This window comes from Ursus arctos, unplaced genomic scaffold (assembly GCF_023065955.2).
Source record: "Ursus arctos isolate Adak ecotype North America unplaced genomic scaffold, UrsArc2.0 scaffold_12, whole genome shotgun sequence".
NCBI lineage: Eukaryota > Metazoa > Chordata > Mammalia > Carnivora > Ursidae > Ursus > Ursus arctos.
This window is the reverse complement of record NW_026622786.1, coordinates 34,041,903-34,055,472: the sequence shown is the minus strand read 5'-3', so window position 1 is coordinate 34,055,472 and position 13,570 is coordinate 34,041,903. Positions and strand designations below refer to the sequence as shown.

The following is a 13,570-nucleotide window of genomic DNA, read 5'->3' as shown; positions in this document are numbered from 1 at the left end:
GAGGGAGAGGGGAGGAGGAGGAGGAGAATGATGGCCCAAGGGAGGGTATCTGAAAACCTTTGCACCACTGAGCTGGTACACTTATCATGGGGTGACAGTCTATACCGCAGGCCTGCGGTGCGTTGCTGTTGGTGGTGCATGCTGCCAACTGGCTTAGAAAATGCAGATCCCCCTCTCAGATAGAGCAGGAGGCAGGATGTCAGCTGACTGACATCCCGCACAATAGGGCTTCCCAAGCTCTGGATGCTGGAGTGTGGCTCCTAGCCGGATCTGCCAGGTGGGGGGTAGCTCTTCCCAGGGAAGGCCCTTCTATCCCCTCTTTCACCACGATCCTCCCCCCAACCTCCCCCCCCAACTCCGGGGGGGGGGTGGCGCTAGCATTGGGCCGGAGGGCCCCCCCACCCCTTTCTCCACTGCCATCTTGTCTTTAATTTGGTAATTAAGTTCCACAACACAAAGATTTAAAAAAAAAATTGAGCTGTGTTTGTGAATCATCATCTTGTCCTGAATCTTACTAAACACAACATAGAAAATGTCCTAGAGACTATGGTGAGAAAAAAACCCAACAAAGCCAACAAAAGGCTTGGTTTATAACATTTAGGCATGAAGTTATCTACATTATACACAATTGAAAGAGACAATCTTAGGCTGAGGATTTCTTAAATTTACCATAATGATGCGCTGGACACTTGAAGTAAGAGCCCTTTGAAGCTGACGTGCTGCGGGAGCAAGCACGCTCTTTCTTCGGAAAAGAGAAAGCCAGTATATCGTGGTGGCAGAAGGAACAATGGAGCCAATGAAACAGAGGTCAGAGCTGAAGGTTTCTGCTAGAAGCAAGCTATATACAGGTATTTTAATTTTTTTATTCAGACCGAAAGTCTGCTCTGGGGCCTGGAGCACTGCATGCAGACCGCTGGTAAGAAAAGCACTCAATTGTTCAATTTTTATTATTCAATATTGTATTAAAAATTTTTTAGGCTCTCCGGGTCAAGGCAACTTTTAAAAGGTTAAAAGCTATTCAGAAGGGTTACCATATCCATAAAAGCAAATGAGATTAAGCCTAAAGACTGATGGAGGAAAAACAATAATGTAGATAAACTGCCACCGCCTCAAAAATGTTTTGACTTTTACCAGAGAAAGAGAATTCAGAGATTCTCGGATTGGTTGTCATATCAAAGAAAGGGTCGTTAAATTTGAGGCAATTATTTTTCTGCTTTTTATTGTTTGGTGCATTTTAGGCCCGGTTCCACCTTTGTTCGGTTACATTCTTTATAATGGTTTGGGAAATGTAATTGCTTCGCTCCGACTTCCATCTGTCAACTATTGACCTTGCTCGTTGGGCATCTGTAACATCAGACACTATCGTCATGGAAAGAATTATGATGTTTCAATCACATGTATTGCAAAGTTAACAAATCCATAACATGGTCTGGACCACATGGAAGAATTTAGAAAATGTGTTTCAGAGACCTCAGGGAAAAGCCACTAGGCTATCCCCGTTAATGGCGATCTCCATCCCTTGCCACTCATTGTGGAAGTTATCGTATTACAACAGAAGAGCAAGATTTGAACCTCGAGCTTGAAGGGAAGTACTTCAAATCAAAAATGTGGGGTTCAGCAAGGGAGACCAAAACCACTATATGCTCCCAATGCGAAGTTCTGCATTCATCCCATGATCGAGCTGGTGGCAAGTTTGCAATGTCTGCTTATCCCGAGTCTCCTTAGTTTCTTCTGAAGTACATGGGGATTGGCTTTGGTCTGGTTTTTGTTGCCGATCTCCGAAAACCACATCTGCCAGAGGGTGGGACTCACAGAGGTGCTAGATCAGTCGAAGAGGCGATTGCAGCAATCAGGGTTGGCTGGTATTTACTCGAAAGTCTAAGCATATAGGACAGCAAATTTCTTGACATTAAAGTGAGAAGTGAGTTGATATAAAAATTTAATTTCATCTGCTATGGAAACTGGGTCTGGCCTGACAAAATTAAAATGGATAGAAATAATATTCTGGACACTTAAATTTTATTTTCACTGTCCCGTGTCTGAACAAATAAGCATTCCAAGTAAGTAAGAGGAGCTAGAATTTCCATTTCACGAGAAATATTCCCTGACAAAGAGTTTTTGTGCTACATATCTTTCACTTTTATAAACTCTAAAAGGAGAACGGTTGTTGTGGACGTGAAAGTAATCGGGTTTCTTGAATCACAAAATGGCAAAGCAAAGCTGGTGCATCGGAGAAGAGCTACAGAAGCATGCATCAGTCCGGCCCTGCCTGTGGAAAACCTCTTCTATGGAAACAACAATTTACAGATGAATAAATTAAGGGGTGATTATTCATATTGTAAAAGAGTCTTTAAGGATTCCCCTAGGATTCTTTTAAAGGCTTAGCTCCACTAGTTCATGTAAGTGTTTGTGTGCAGATCGTTAACTATCTGACAGGCAGGCCGGAAATGCAGGTAGAGAACCAGTGGGGGAAGGGAGAGAATGTTCAGGAGGCAGAGGAATTCAGCGGACACCCTTGAGGCTTGTCAAGGCTCAAGATGAACGTTGATGAAAAAATAATGGAAGCCAAAATGAAAATATGATATTTATTTCCAAGTTATGCTTTATATACCAGGGCCCGTGCAGGCAGACTGCTTGGGTTCAAATGCCAGCTCCACCACCTATTTAGCTGTGTGACTTTGGATAAGTTACACAACCTCTCTGAATACCAACCCTCTAGGGCTGTGTAAGTATTACATGAGTTAATATATATAAAGCACTTAGCATTGTGGCATGCAGTAAATGCTATATACATGTTTCTATGATGATTCTGGAATAAGATATTACAGAGTATCAGGTATTCTTCAAAGCAGGGATTATTAGTGTGATTTAACAAAAGCAAAATATTCCTTCCCTAGCCCCCAAAAGAAAGAAAACAAAATAAAACAAAGGAACATTGAGGAACGAATGATGCTGGCTTTTTGGGTTTCCCAAGGAAGTCAATCCGAAATTTAAACTTCTTTGAAATTATTTTCCTAATTTCAGTTTTCCTAGGGGTTTGGCAAAACTTCCAAGATTGAGTTGCATGTAGAGACAATCAGCAACCTAGGGTCTGTTGACTTTTCCATGTTAAAAGGCTTTGATTTATCTATTATTGTATTTGTCATTTTAAGAACCGTAGTCAACAAGTTGAAGTGTAACTTTCTCATTTGTGGGAAAGAAAATGTTTGCTTGTTAGGACTTTGTTCGGTTTGCACAAAAATGAACTCCATGTATCCTACCCAGTGCATCTGTGCATATGGAGCTGTGGGCTTGGAATAGACATTCATTGATTCTTTCCAAAGGAACAACCAGCAACAAAGTGTCCTGATCTGCCCTTCTAGTCTCATCAAATGATTAACAGATTGCCAAAACGGAAGTATCAGAAGTGGTATGTGTGGGTGCAGACAGCATGGCCCTAGGAATCTCAGAGTCAGGTAGATGTGAACAAGGGTACAGGTTCATTGTCATTGAGGTGGCCCGTTGGGGGGTCTTGGCAGTTGATGATTGGCTTTACCATGTCAGTTTTGACATGGCACATGAGAAAGCCCAGACTACTTTAAGGGCCGGTCATGACACTATTATTAAATTATAAAGTTATTTAACCAAAATTCTTTTTGGTGTATCCCCAAAACTCTTCTGTTCAGGACAGGCCTCCCTGACTGACTAACCCTCTGACCGTATCAGAAGACCTACTGCTTTCTCACATTCTATTCTGTATCCCAGTTGGATACAGGCTGAATAAAAATATGCTTTCTGGTCCTCACACTTAGTTTATATGAGTGAATGCTGATGGAAATGGGTAAGTAAATAGTTTTTAAGTGCAGGAGATCAAATTACTTCCTTTACAACTTGAAGTTCTTGACAGCTCTGGAAATATTAGGCTTTTTCTTTTTTTACATGTTAAAGTGGGTTGATCTTTACCTAGCCTTACAGCAGATTGCCAGATTGTCAGCTTTCGATATATTATTTTTTGAAAACAAAAATGAAGTGAGTTGATTCATTTGGGGGAAAGATTTCTCAAGCTCCAAAAACTTAAAACCATGGAAATCTGTAAATGCCTTTTGAGTTCTGTAGAATAAGGGACAGAACTTTGCTTCTGTAGGAACTAGTTTAGTTGTTTTTATTTTTTTTAAATATGGAATGTTTCATGAATTTGCATGTCATCCTTGTGCAGGGACCATGCTAGTCTTCTCTATGGCATTCTGATTTTAGCGCATGCGCTGCCAAAGAGAGCAGTAGTTGCTTTTAGTTAAACAATTGTCTCTTACTGGGCATTTCCTGTGTGTCCGATAACATATATGTACATATATATATATATATATATATGTATATGTGTGCGTGCGTGCGTGTGTGTGTGTGTGTGTGTATGTAATGGTTCAAATATTCAAACTTGTATAGACAGGAAGTGGATGAAAAGCACTGCCCTTTACTGATCTCTAAAGATTTCCAAAGTTAATGACTTTAATTGCTTCACTTTTTAGCTCTTCTGGTATTTAACCATCATATTTCTAAAGGATACATTGTATTCTTGATTTTCTTAAGACTTCAGGTGGTATCTATGGCTTTCCAGATGAAAGATGCAAAAGTTCCTACACTTATACTTTACTTTCTCCCTCTCCCCTATTCTCCTCTAAGTTCAGGGTTTTTGTTGTTTATTGTTTTCATTTTCCTATTGGTTATCTTTGATACTTGACATTATACTTAACCTATGTTTTTCAATCACAGCCTCACACTGGCTCTATTTTCCCCATACTAGGTGAGACAAGGACATCAGTGTGCCTATACTTTCTTTTCTTCCTCCCTGCTGACTTGTGTCAGCTAAAATATTATATTTTACATTTTTTTAGTTTAAAGCAATTTGTATGCAAACATTATTTTAATAATTTATGCTTATATATTGTGCCATTACATTTCCTTCTGTATCCAGTGTCTTTCAAACATTGTCTATAGTTTGATTTAAAAATAAGAACATCTGAAATAATCAACATATAAACATTATGAATATTACTCTTTCTATAACCACGTAGTATGGTTAGACACATGGAGAAAGCAGTGTAATCCCACATAGTCCCAAACACCAAAGTCAAAGATGGACATAGAAATAATATAATTAATATTATACATTATTTATTATTAATATACATTGAATAAATATAATGCAATTAAATATTAATATGTTAAATATATATCAAAATAATACTCAAAATAATGTCATGTTTTAGTTTGCTTCATATTTTACCATGACTTTCTTTTACATTTATTTTCATATGCACACTACCATCCTCAACCCATCTCCAGGTTTTTTTGTTTTTTGTTTTTGTTTTTTGTTTTCCATAAAGTCCTCTGGTTTCCTTCTAATTTCTAATCATTACTTTTTGGGCGTACTATTCATTCCGAGATTTCTCTCATTGTACCGCTAGATTAGATTAAACTGTTTCTCAGATTCCTTTTCTTCTTCTTTCTTAGATTATTTTTTCATATTACTGGAGTACATCCACATAATATTTTCTTTAAAAAAGGTGGATGGGGGTGCCTGGGTGGCTCAGTTGGTGAAACATCTGACTCTTGGTTTTGGCTCAGGTCATGATCTCAGGGTCATGAGACTGAGCTCTGTGTCAAGCTCCCTCCTCAGTGTGGAGCCTGCTTAAGATTCTCCCTCTCTCTCTCCCCCTTTGCCACTGCCCCTGCTCACATGTGCTCTCTCTCTTTCTTTCTAAAATACATAAATAAATAAAATCTTTTTAAAAATAATAAAAAAAGGTAGATGTGAAGTAGACTATTTGGGTTCTTAATATTTAAAATGCCTTTATTCTTCACTTAAATGTTATTTATAATTGCACTTTATAAGGTATTCTAGGTTTAAATTTGCTTTATGGGCTTTTAGGTCTGGTGTGGTTGTTAAGGCTTTGATGTCGATCTGATGGTCATTTCTTTTTTTTTTTTTTTTTAAGATTTTATTTATTTATTCGACAGAGATAGAGACAGCCAGCGAGAGAGGGAACACAAGCAGGGGGAGTGGGAGAGGAAGAAGCAGGCTCACAGCGGAGGAGCCCGATGTGGGGCTCGATCCCACAATGCCGGGATCACGCCCGGAGTCGAAGGCAGCCGCTTAACCGCTGTGCCACCCAGGCGCTCCTGATGGTCATTTCTTTTTGAGCACTTTTTATTTCTCTTTTTTTGAAATCTTTTAGAATTTTTCTCTTCAAACTTAGTTCTGAAATTTTACAAGTATGCATCTAATGCATTTTTGTCCACTTGCCATTTGGTGGGTCTGCCAACTGTTGATTTGATATTTTCCCAGCTCCAGAAAATTTTCTTCATCTATTTTCTTTTGTTATTTCTTTGATTATTTCAACTCCTTCATTGTATATGTTGTCTTCTTCTAAACCACCTTTTAGATACACATAAGACCTTCTGAATATGTGCTTTATGTCAGTGCTTTTCAAGTTTTAATGCATGTGAATTACCTGCAGGTTTTTTCAAAATAAAGAATCTGGGTCACTAAGTCTTAAGTGAGGCCTGTGACTTTGCATTTCTGTCTTTCTTTTTTTTTTTTTAAAGATTTTATTTATTTATTCGACAGAGAGAGACAGCCAGCGAGAGAGGGAACACAAGCAGGGGGAGTGGGAGAGGAAGAAGCAGGCTCATAGCAGAGGAGCCTGATGCGGGGCTCGATCCTGGAACGCTGGGATCACGCCCTGAGCCGAAGGCAGACGCTTAACCGCTGTGCCACCCAGGTGCCCCGACTTTGCATTTCTAATGAGACAGATGATGTTGATCCTGCTGTTATGTAAACCACATTTTGAACACTGAGGCTTTATATTTCTCAAAATAACTTTTTGTGCATCTTTTCTTTTTTTTTTTTCCCTTTCCGTTATGGAATGTTTTATTAATTCCTCCCAAATTAAATTTCAGTCTTTACTTCTGTCTGCTATGATTCAGCTTGTAGTTTAATTCATTTTTATGTAATTATATATATATTTTTAATTTTCGAGAAAGCATAGCAGCCTCTTTTTATATTACAAATACAATATATTCCTGATATTTTAAGGGTAATAATTAGAACATTTTATTGTTCTCTTTTATTCCTTCCACTACCACTGTCTCTTCTGTGATCATTTTTGGTTTATTTACCTTTGTCTTTCTTTTTCTTCCACTTCATTTCTCTTAAATATCTGGAAATCCTTGGTTCATCACTAATTTGGGGACGTAAAGGACTATATTATAAATATATTATATTTACATTTATAATAGCTGGACCTCATATCTTTTGAGGTCGAATGAACCATTTTACCCAAAAGGCCAGTGTTCTGAATGAGGGGACTGCCTTACGCTGTGTCGAAAGGGTGAACCCTACTGACAAATGGCTTTTTCTTTTAGTACATTAACAGGCATGGGGTATCACCACTGCCAAATAAGCCAACTGTTCCATATACAGAAGAAGAAGAGGGCCTCCTTAGCACAACTGTTCTGAAAATGGTCTTCCCATTAACAAAACTTGATTACTACCCTAAGCAATTTGTTCAATCTGTACCTGTTTGGAGCCTCTCCAGAGATATTTTAAAGAAAATGAACCCCACCTCCACTATGCCTCTTTTTTTATGTGTGCATTTTGGGTTGTGATTTACTCTTCTAGAGTTTATCCAACAATAAAATCCAAACTACTTCCTAGCTTCCGAGACTTTGTCAGACTTTCTGGCCGGCTAATGTCCCCTTTCTCCTCCTTTTCTGGGGCTTGTTTCAAGTGCTGTCAGGGATTATTTATTTTTATACATGAATTGTCATTTCAATGGGAATTTAGCATGGAAAGGAGGCACTATAGGTCCTGTCCATCCTACCGAATGAAGAGACTGTACGGCTGTCTTAGAACTGTGCTAAATGCTTGTCTGAACCTGGCTCACGCTCATGTGGCTGTTCACAAACAGGCAGACCTAACCGTAAATAGGTAAATTCCCATACAAGTTCCCCAGACCTTGCTAATTATTCTTCATGGATCAAGTAGGATTTAATAGTGTTAAGGGCTTTGGATGACTTTAAATTGTTCCCTAAGCCTCTTGGCAGTCCCATGTGTGTACAGAATAGCATGAGCACAAAAGCAAGTAACTAGAGAGAAGTACCTAACCTAAAGAGGCTAGGATAAAAATTAAAGTTAAAAAAGAACTTGAACTAGCCTACAATTTACTTTGGGGTGTTACATATTTTTATGTTAGTTGAGCTTGACCAACTTTACCTTGGATTTGCCAAGAAAATAATTGATGTAATCACAGAGCCAAGAATGATAACATGTGAAGATCTGTGAAGGATTGGCAGGACCCCAGATCACTGGGAAAAAGCCAATGGAATACCTATTTTTAAAAGGCAATAAAAAGTTGTTTGAGAATTAATGACCTTTAATAGAGTGAAAAAGCAGTGCATACTGATTACCTTGACCCAAATAAGTTTTAGACACTCTTACATAGTAATGGCAGTAATGAATAGAGGAAATATATATTCATCTATTACATCAACATAACATTAAGTATCCAAAACTGGATAAGTGTTTTTAATGTAAAAATCTTAGATTTTTATTTATTTTATTTGTTTCTATCATTTTGTTAGGATTAACTCCATATCTTGTCAAGCAAGATAATTGAAGACATCTTGATTTGGGCCACGTTTTTCTATTTTTGCATAGATATGCATTGTCATGTAAATGTTCCTAGTAGCACAGAAGTATGATGTTAAATCGAAAATACTAATAGAACCTTTATTCCGATGCCAAATCCTTCCTTGATAACATATGTAAGGTATATGTTAAAATTTTGCATATATGACTGAAACCTGATGGTGGCTGCCTTACTCTAGAATTTAAAATTAAATTCAAGATGATTTCAATAACTGAAGTCATTATTTTGAAATAAAACCAAATAAAACGGAGTAAGTGCTGAGATAGGTTGTTTTAATTAAGAAGGAAAAAAGAATCCCCACATTTTTGAAGTAAGGGATAACTATTAGGCAATAATTGGGTAGCAGAAAAAGATTAGGAGTTCTCAGAGTCCCCAGGCAGTATTACCCACTGACTATAACTTGATGAGATCTTTCACACCTCTGGCCTTTGTCTATAATGCTTCCACTGCTGGGATCTATTTCTTTCCCCTCTTTATCTTGTAAATTTTCCACCGGTCCTTCCCGTCTGAAGACTGCAAAGTCTTTCTGGCTATACATTTTGAGTTAGTTTCTCTGTCCTCTGTGTTCCCTTGATATTTTGGACATTGAGATACAGGCAACATTTGTTGAGTGCCTACTACCTACCTGCATCAGGAAATAAGAATTGTATCACAGGAGCATGACCTCAGTACGATTACCTTTCTGTAACCAATTAAGGAAGCTGAGGCCCTGAGAAGACACATGAATTGCCCAAGTTTACACAACTAGCAGGTAGCAAATAGATTTCTAAACTATATAATTATTTGTTTATATCAGTGGACAAGGCAGAAGTATCTTCTTTACCCCTCGGTCTCAGTAGCTGCACGCTGCCTGGCACATAGTCAAAATGTAACCAATACATGACGGAATAAATACTGTAGTGGACTTGCATTAAAGGCAAGCTGGATCCGGGCTTAAGGAATTTACCTTTCTCATCCCTTAGAAGTAAGCATTTGATAGATACTCGTTAACATTCCTACCTCCACGCTTTATGCTAATTTTGGTTTAGGTAGAAACATTATAATGAGTAGTGATGAAAATACGGACAGTAAAAAAAAAATAAGGGAACGAGGTGTGCTTGACGTAGAAGTACAATGCTGACGGTTTTGTTCTAATGCCTCAGACAATATTAAGAATGGATCAGTTCATTTTTTCATTTGATATTTATTTATATTTACTGTGTATAAGTCATTATGGAAATAATAAAGTATATAGACACAGTCCCTGTCTTCAGCATAAGACAGGCGTATAAGAGCCATGTAGCCATAATGACAATCCAAGAAAGTGTGTGCTGGTGCTCCAGAGTCAGAAGATGATGTGCCAAGTGACCAAGGGAGGGTCTCTAAAGAGTTGATATGCAAGCCAGGCCTTAGACAGGGTCTGTTTAGATGGGAGAGGTGCTCAATGTTTGCTGAATGTTGAGCGGCATTTTGAAGGTTGAAGTTTAGGGGAAAAGAGTATTCACTCATCCATTCATTCACCCAACACATATTTGAATGCATGTTAGATCCCAGACACTCTCCCCAGCCTTGGGATAGTGACTGTTCTCCCAGATACGGATCTTTCTTCAAATACATCCTCATCGTGTTAGATTCTTTTTTTATATATAATAATTTTTTATTATGTTATGTTAGTCACCATACAGTACATCATTAGTTTTTGATGTAATGTTCCATGATTCATTATTTGCGTATAACACCCAGTGCACCATGCAATACGTGCCCTCCTTAATACCCATCACTGGCCTATCCCATTCCCCCACCCCCCTCCCCTCTGAAGCCCTCAGTTTGTTTCCCAGAGTCCATAGTCTCTCATGGTTCATTCCCCCTTCTGTTTACCCCCCCTTCATTCTTCCCTTTCTTCTCCTACCGATCTTCCTGCTATTTCTTATGTTCCATAAACGAGTGAAACCATATGATGATTGTCTTTCTCTGCTTGACTTATTTCACTTAGCATTATCTCCTCCAGTGCCATCTATGTTGCTGCAAATGTTGAGAACTCGTTCTTTCTGATAGCTGAGTAATATTCCATTGTATATGTGGACCAGAACTTCTTAATCCAGTCATCTGTTGAAGGGCATCTCGGTTCCTTCCGCAATTTAGCTACTGTGGACAATGCTGCTATGAACATTGGGTGCATATGGCCCTTCTCTTCACTACATCTGTATCTTTGGGGTAAATACCCAGTAGTGCAATGGCTGGATTATAGGGTAGCTCAATTTTTAACTTTTTAAGGGACCTCCACACTGTTAGATTCTTAAATAATAATCAAATTTCAGGATTGGGAAGGATCTTTAAAGGTCATCCACCTAGCTTTTGGTTCTAACTTCTAGAATAGTGGTAGCTACCAGAGAATTAATATAAATGCTGGATTTTAAGCATGTATTCATTCCTCACTCCATTCTCAGAAAATTTACCAAAACAGCCATAAGAGAAAACCACAAGTATGACCTACTGCTCCCTTTCACATGCTTCCAGCTCCATGGCTCACCACTGTACGTGAGGAATGAAAGCTGCAACAAAAGATCAGCTGTACTTTAAGAAATAAATTGACAGTTAGTCTAGATAAATCTTTCTTACTGATATTAGATACTAGCTACTAGTACAGCAGGATCTGGGTAAATAAGTTTAAAAAGAATTATCTGTCACATTGAGAGAATTTGAAATATTAAAAAGTACACATTACTTAGCCCAAGATGATATTAAGACAATCATAAGAATATCATCCATTAGTTCTAGTCATTCCCTTACTGAGTTTGAGAATGGCTGGCTACATTTGAGAGGGTCTCACTGCACTGTAGACATTTCGAGAGAGGGTTAGTGGCTCTGAAAGAAGTGGGATAGAAAGTCCCCGTTAGTTCTGAGGCTCTAAGAGAGCTCACAAAATTTGGCAAGAATCAAAATGTACATTCACTTGACCAATCTCTGCCTCTAGCCACAATCCTTGATGGTGCTCTGGGAATGAACACTCTAAAGTAATTTCTTTTTACCATCAACATTTGTAAGAGAAAGAGAAAAAGAGTCTTAGACGCCTCAAAACAAGACTTACCTAACAAAAATTATTTTGTAGAAATAAGTGTTCACTTCTTGACTGAAAACCTGCCACATTTCACATTAGCCTAATACGTCTTTAAAGCAATGAAGTACTCGACAATTGAAAAATGATTAACAAGTAGGAAAATGCATATTGAAACGCTCATCTGTGGAGGGTCTCATAAGGGGAGGGGTGGGTATATGAAGACCCAGGTTGCGATGTCTGTCTTGCCTTTCAGAATAATTGTATCAATTATTCTGCAGAAAATTGTTGAGGAAAAGCACCGAAAGGAAGTGTCCAATTGACTTCATTTCTCTTTTCCTTTGTTATAGACGTGCACAACGAATCTTCTAGTTACTCTCTTCATTTTGCGGCCGTTTCCTCTCTCCTTTTGCCAGGAGAGCTGGTTCCGAGTGCCAGCATGGCCCAGGGCTTCCCTCTCCACCTGCACACCTAGGAAGATATTCCTTTTCCTTACTCCAGCATCCGGAAAAGAGAAGCTCATTGCTTATGCTGCAATTTTGATAACCTAACTGGCAGAACAGTTATTCAAATTTTAAGCTTCTGAATGCAGCAAGATCAACCTGGCCTATCCACATAAATAATTTTGACACGATAAGTATGCGAGAGCGATGATAACCGATAAGTGAAGCAATTACCTTGCTTTTTTGGATTATATTAAATGAAGATTCTGATAGAGTAATGAAAAGAGACAAAGCAGACAAAAAGTCGGCTGCAGAGCTTTTGGGCACTGTGTTATCTCTATTATACCATATTGAAATAGAGAAGCTATCGCCAATCATGCATTTCTATGTAACTTCTGGCTTCTAACAGTGAACAATGAATAAATTGTCACAAGACAGTAACTGATAAATTGGCATTGGCAGTGCTTTTTAAAAAGCATAAATAAACTCACTAGTCACCTTTTTCTTTCTCAAAGCAGTTTTTAGGGGACTCCGGCAGAGGGAAGGCAGTGCAACCTAGGTTCCCTTCTGGTCCCTGTCTCTACCCCAGGCCCTTTGCTGCCCCTCTTCTTTGTTTGGTACTCAGTTTTAAGGAATCAGGATTGTGTTGCAGCATTACCACCCAATATCACCAACCTGTGGTCCTTTTGACCTGGGGTGTGGCTTGACCGGGTGGGGTTCACGGCAACACTAAGTTAGTTTGCAAAGTTTACTTTGGGTAATGCATGTTTTGCAAAGAAGAGTGAGTATCAAATATGGACAATTAATTCCACGAGCTCTGGGTTCCAGCAGAATGGAAGTTCTTTAACAGCCCAGAAACACTTAAATGAGGGCCCCATCTTGTATTCGCAGATTGTTCAGAAGCAATATCCCCTTGGTGGAGGGACTAGAAATAGGCACTTCCACCACTAGAAACCACCTAAATTAGAGAGGGCCTTAGGTGTGAGTGAATGAAGTTTTCTAATGTGAATCACTCCAGCAGTTTGCAGGTTTCAGGATGACTTGTATATTTATTTGTATTTTCTTTTGAGGTGGCCTGTGGTATAATGGGGTACGGTTTAGGAATGAATAGAATTCAGTTGCTTTTACCATTACAGCATGGGCCACCTAAGCTAGTTATAGTGATACACCACCCGGCATGGTGTAGAGGCAGGGGCTTGAATGTGGAGGGAGAAGGACAGGGTTCAAGTCCCAAAGTCACCCCTTACTTATGGTGTGGCATTGGGCAAGCCAGTGTTACTTCGTGTGTCTCATCGGTGAAATGGGAGTCACAGGATTTAAAAGGAGTGCACGTTAGCAAAAGTGCTTTGTGAATGATCGGGCCCAGTGCAAATGCTCATGCTAACCCGCTTGGTGGATACCTTCAA

General features: G+C 38.9%; 1 non-coding gene across 1 annotated transcript; it reads right to left on the bottom strand.

The window, feature by feature from the left end:
* Positions 1-4,150: 4,150 nt before the first annotated feature.
* LOC113254854 (U6 spliceosomal RNA) lies at positions 4,151-4,255 on the bottom strand. Its single transcript, XR_003315977.2, has one exon. It is a non-coding gene; the product is annotated as a U6 spliceosomal RNA (small nuclear RNA).
* Positions 4,256-13,570: the final 9,315 nt, after the last annotated feature.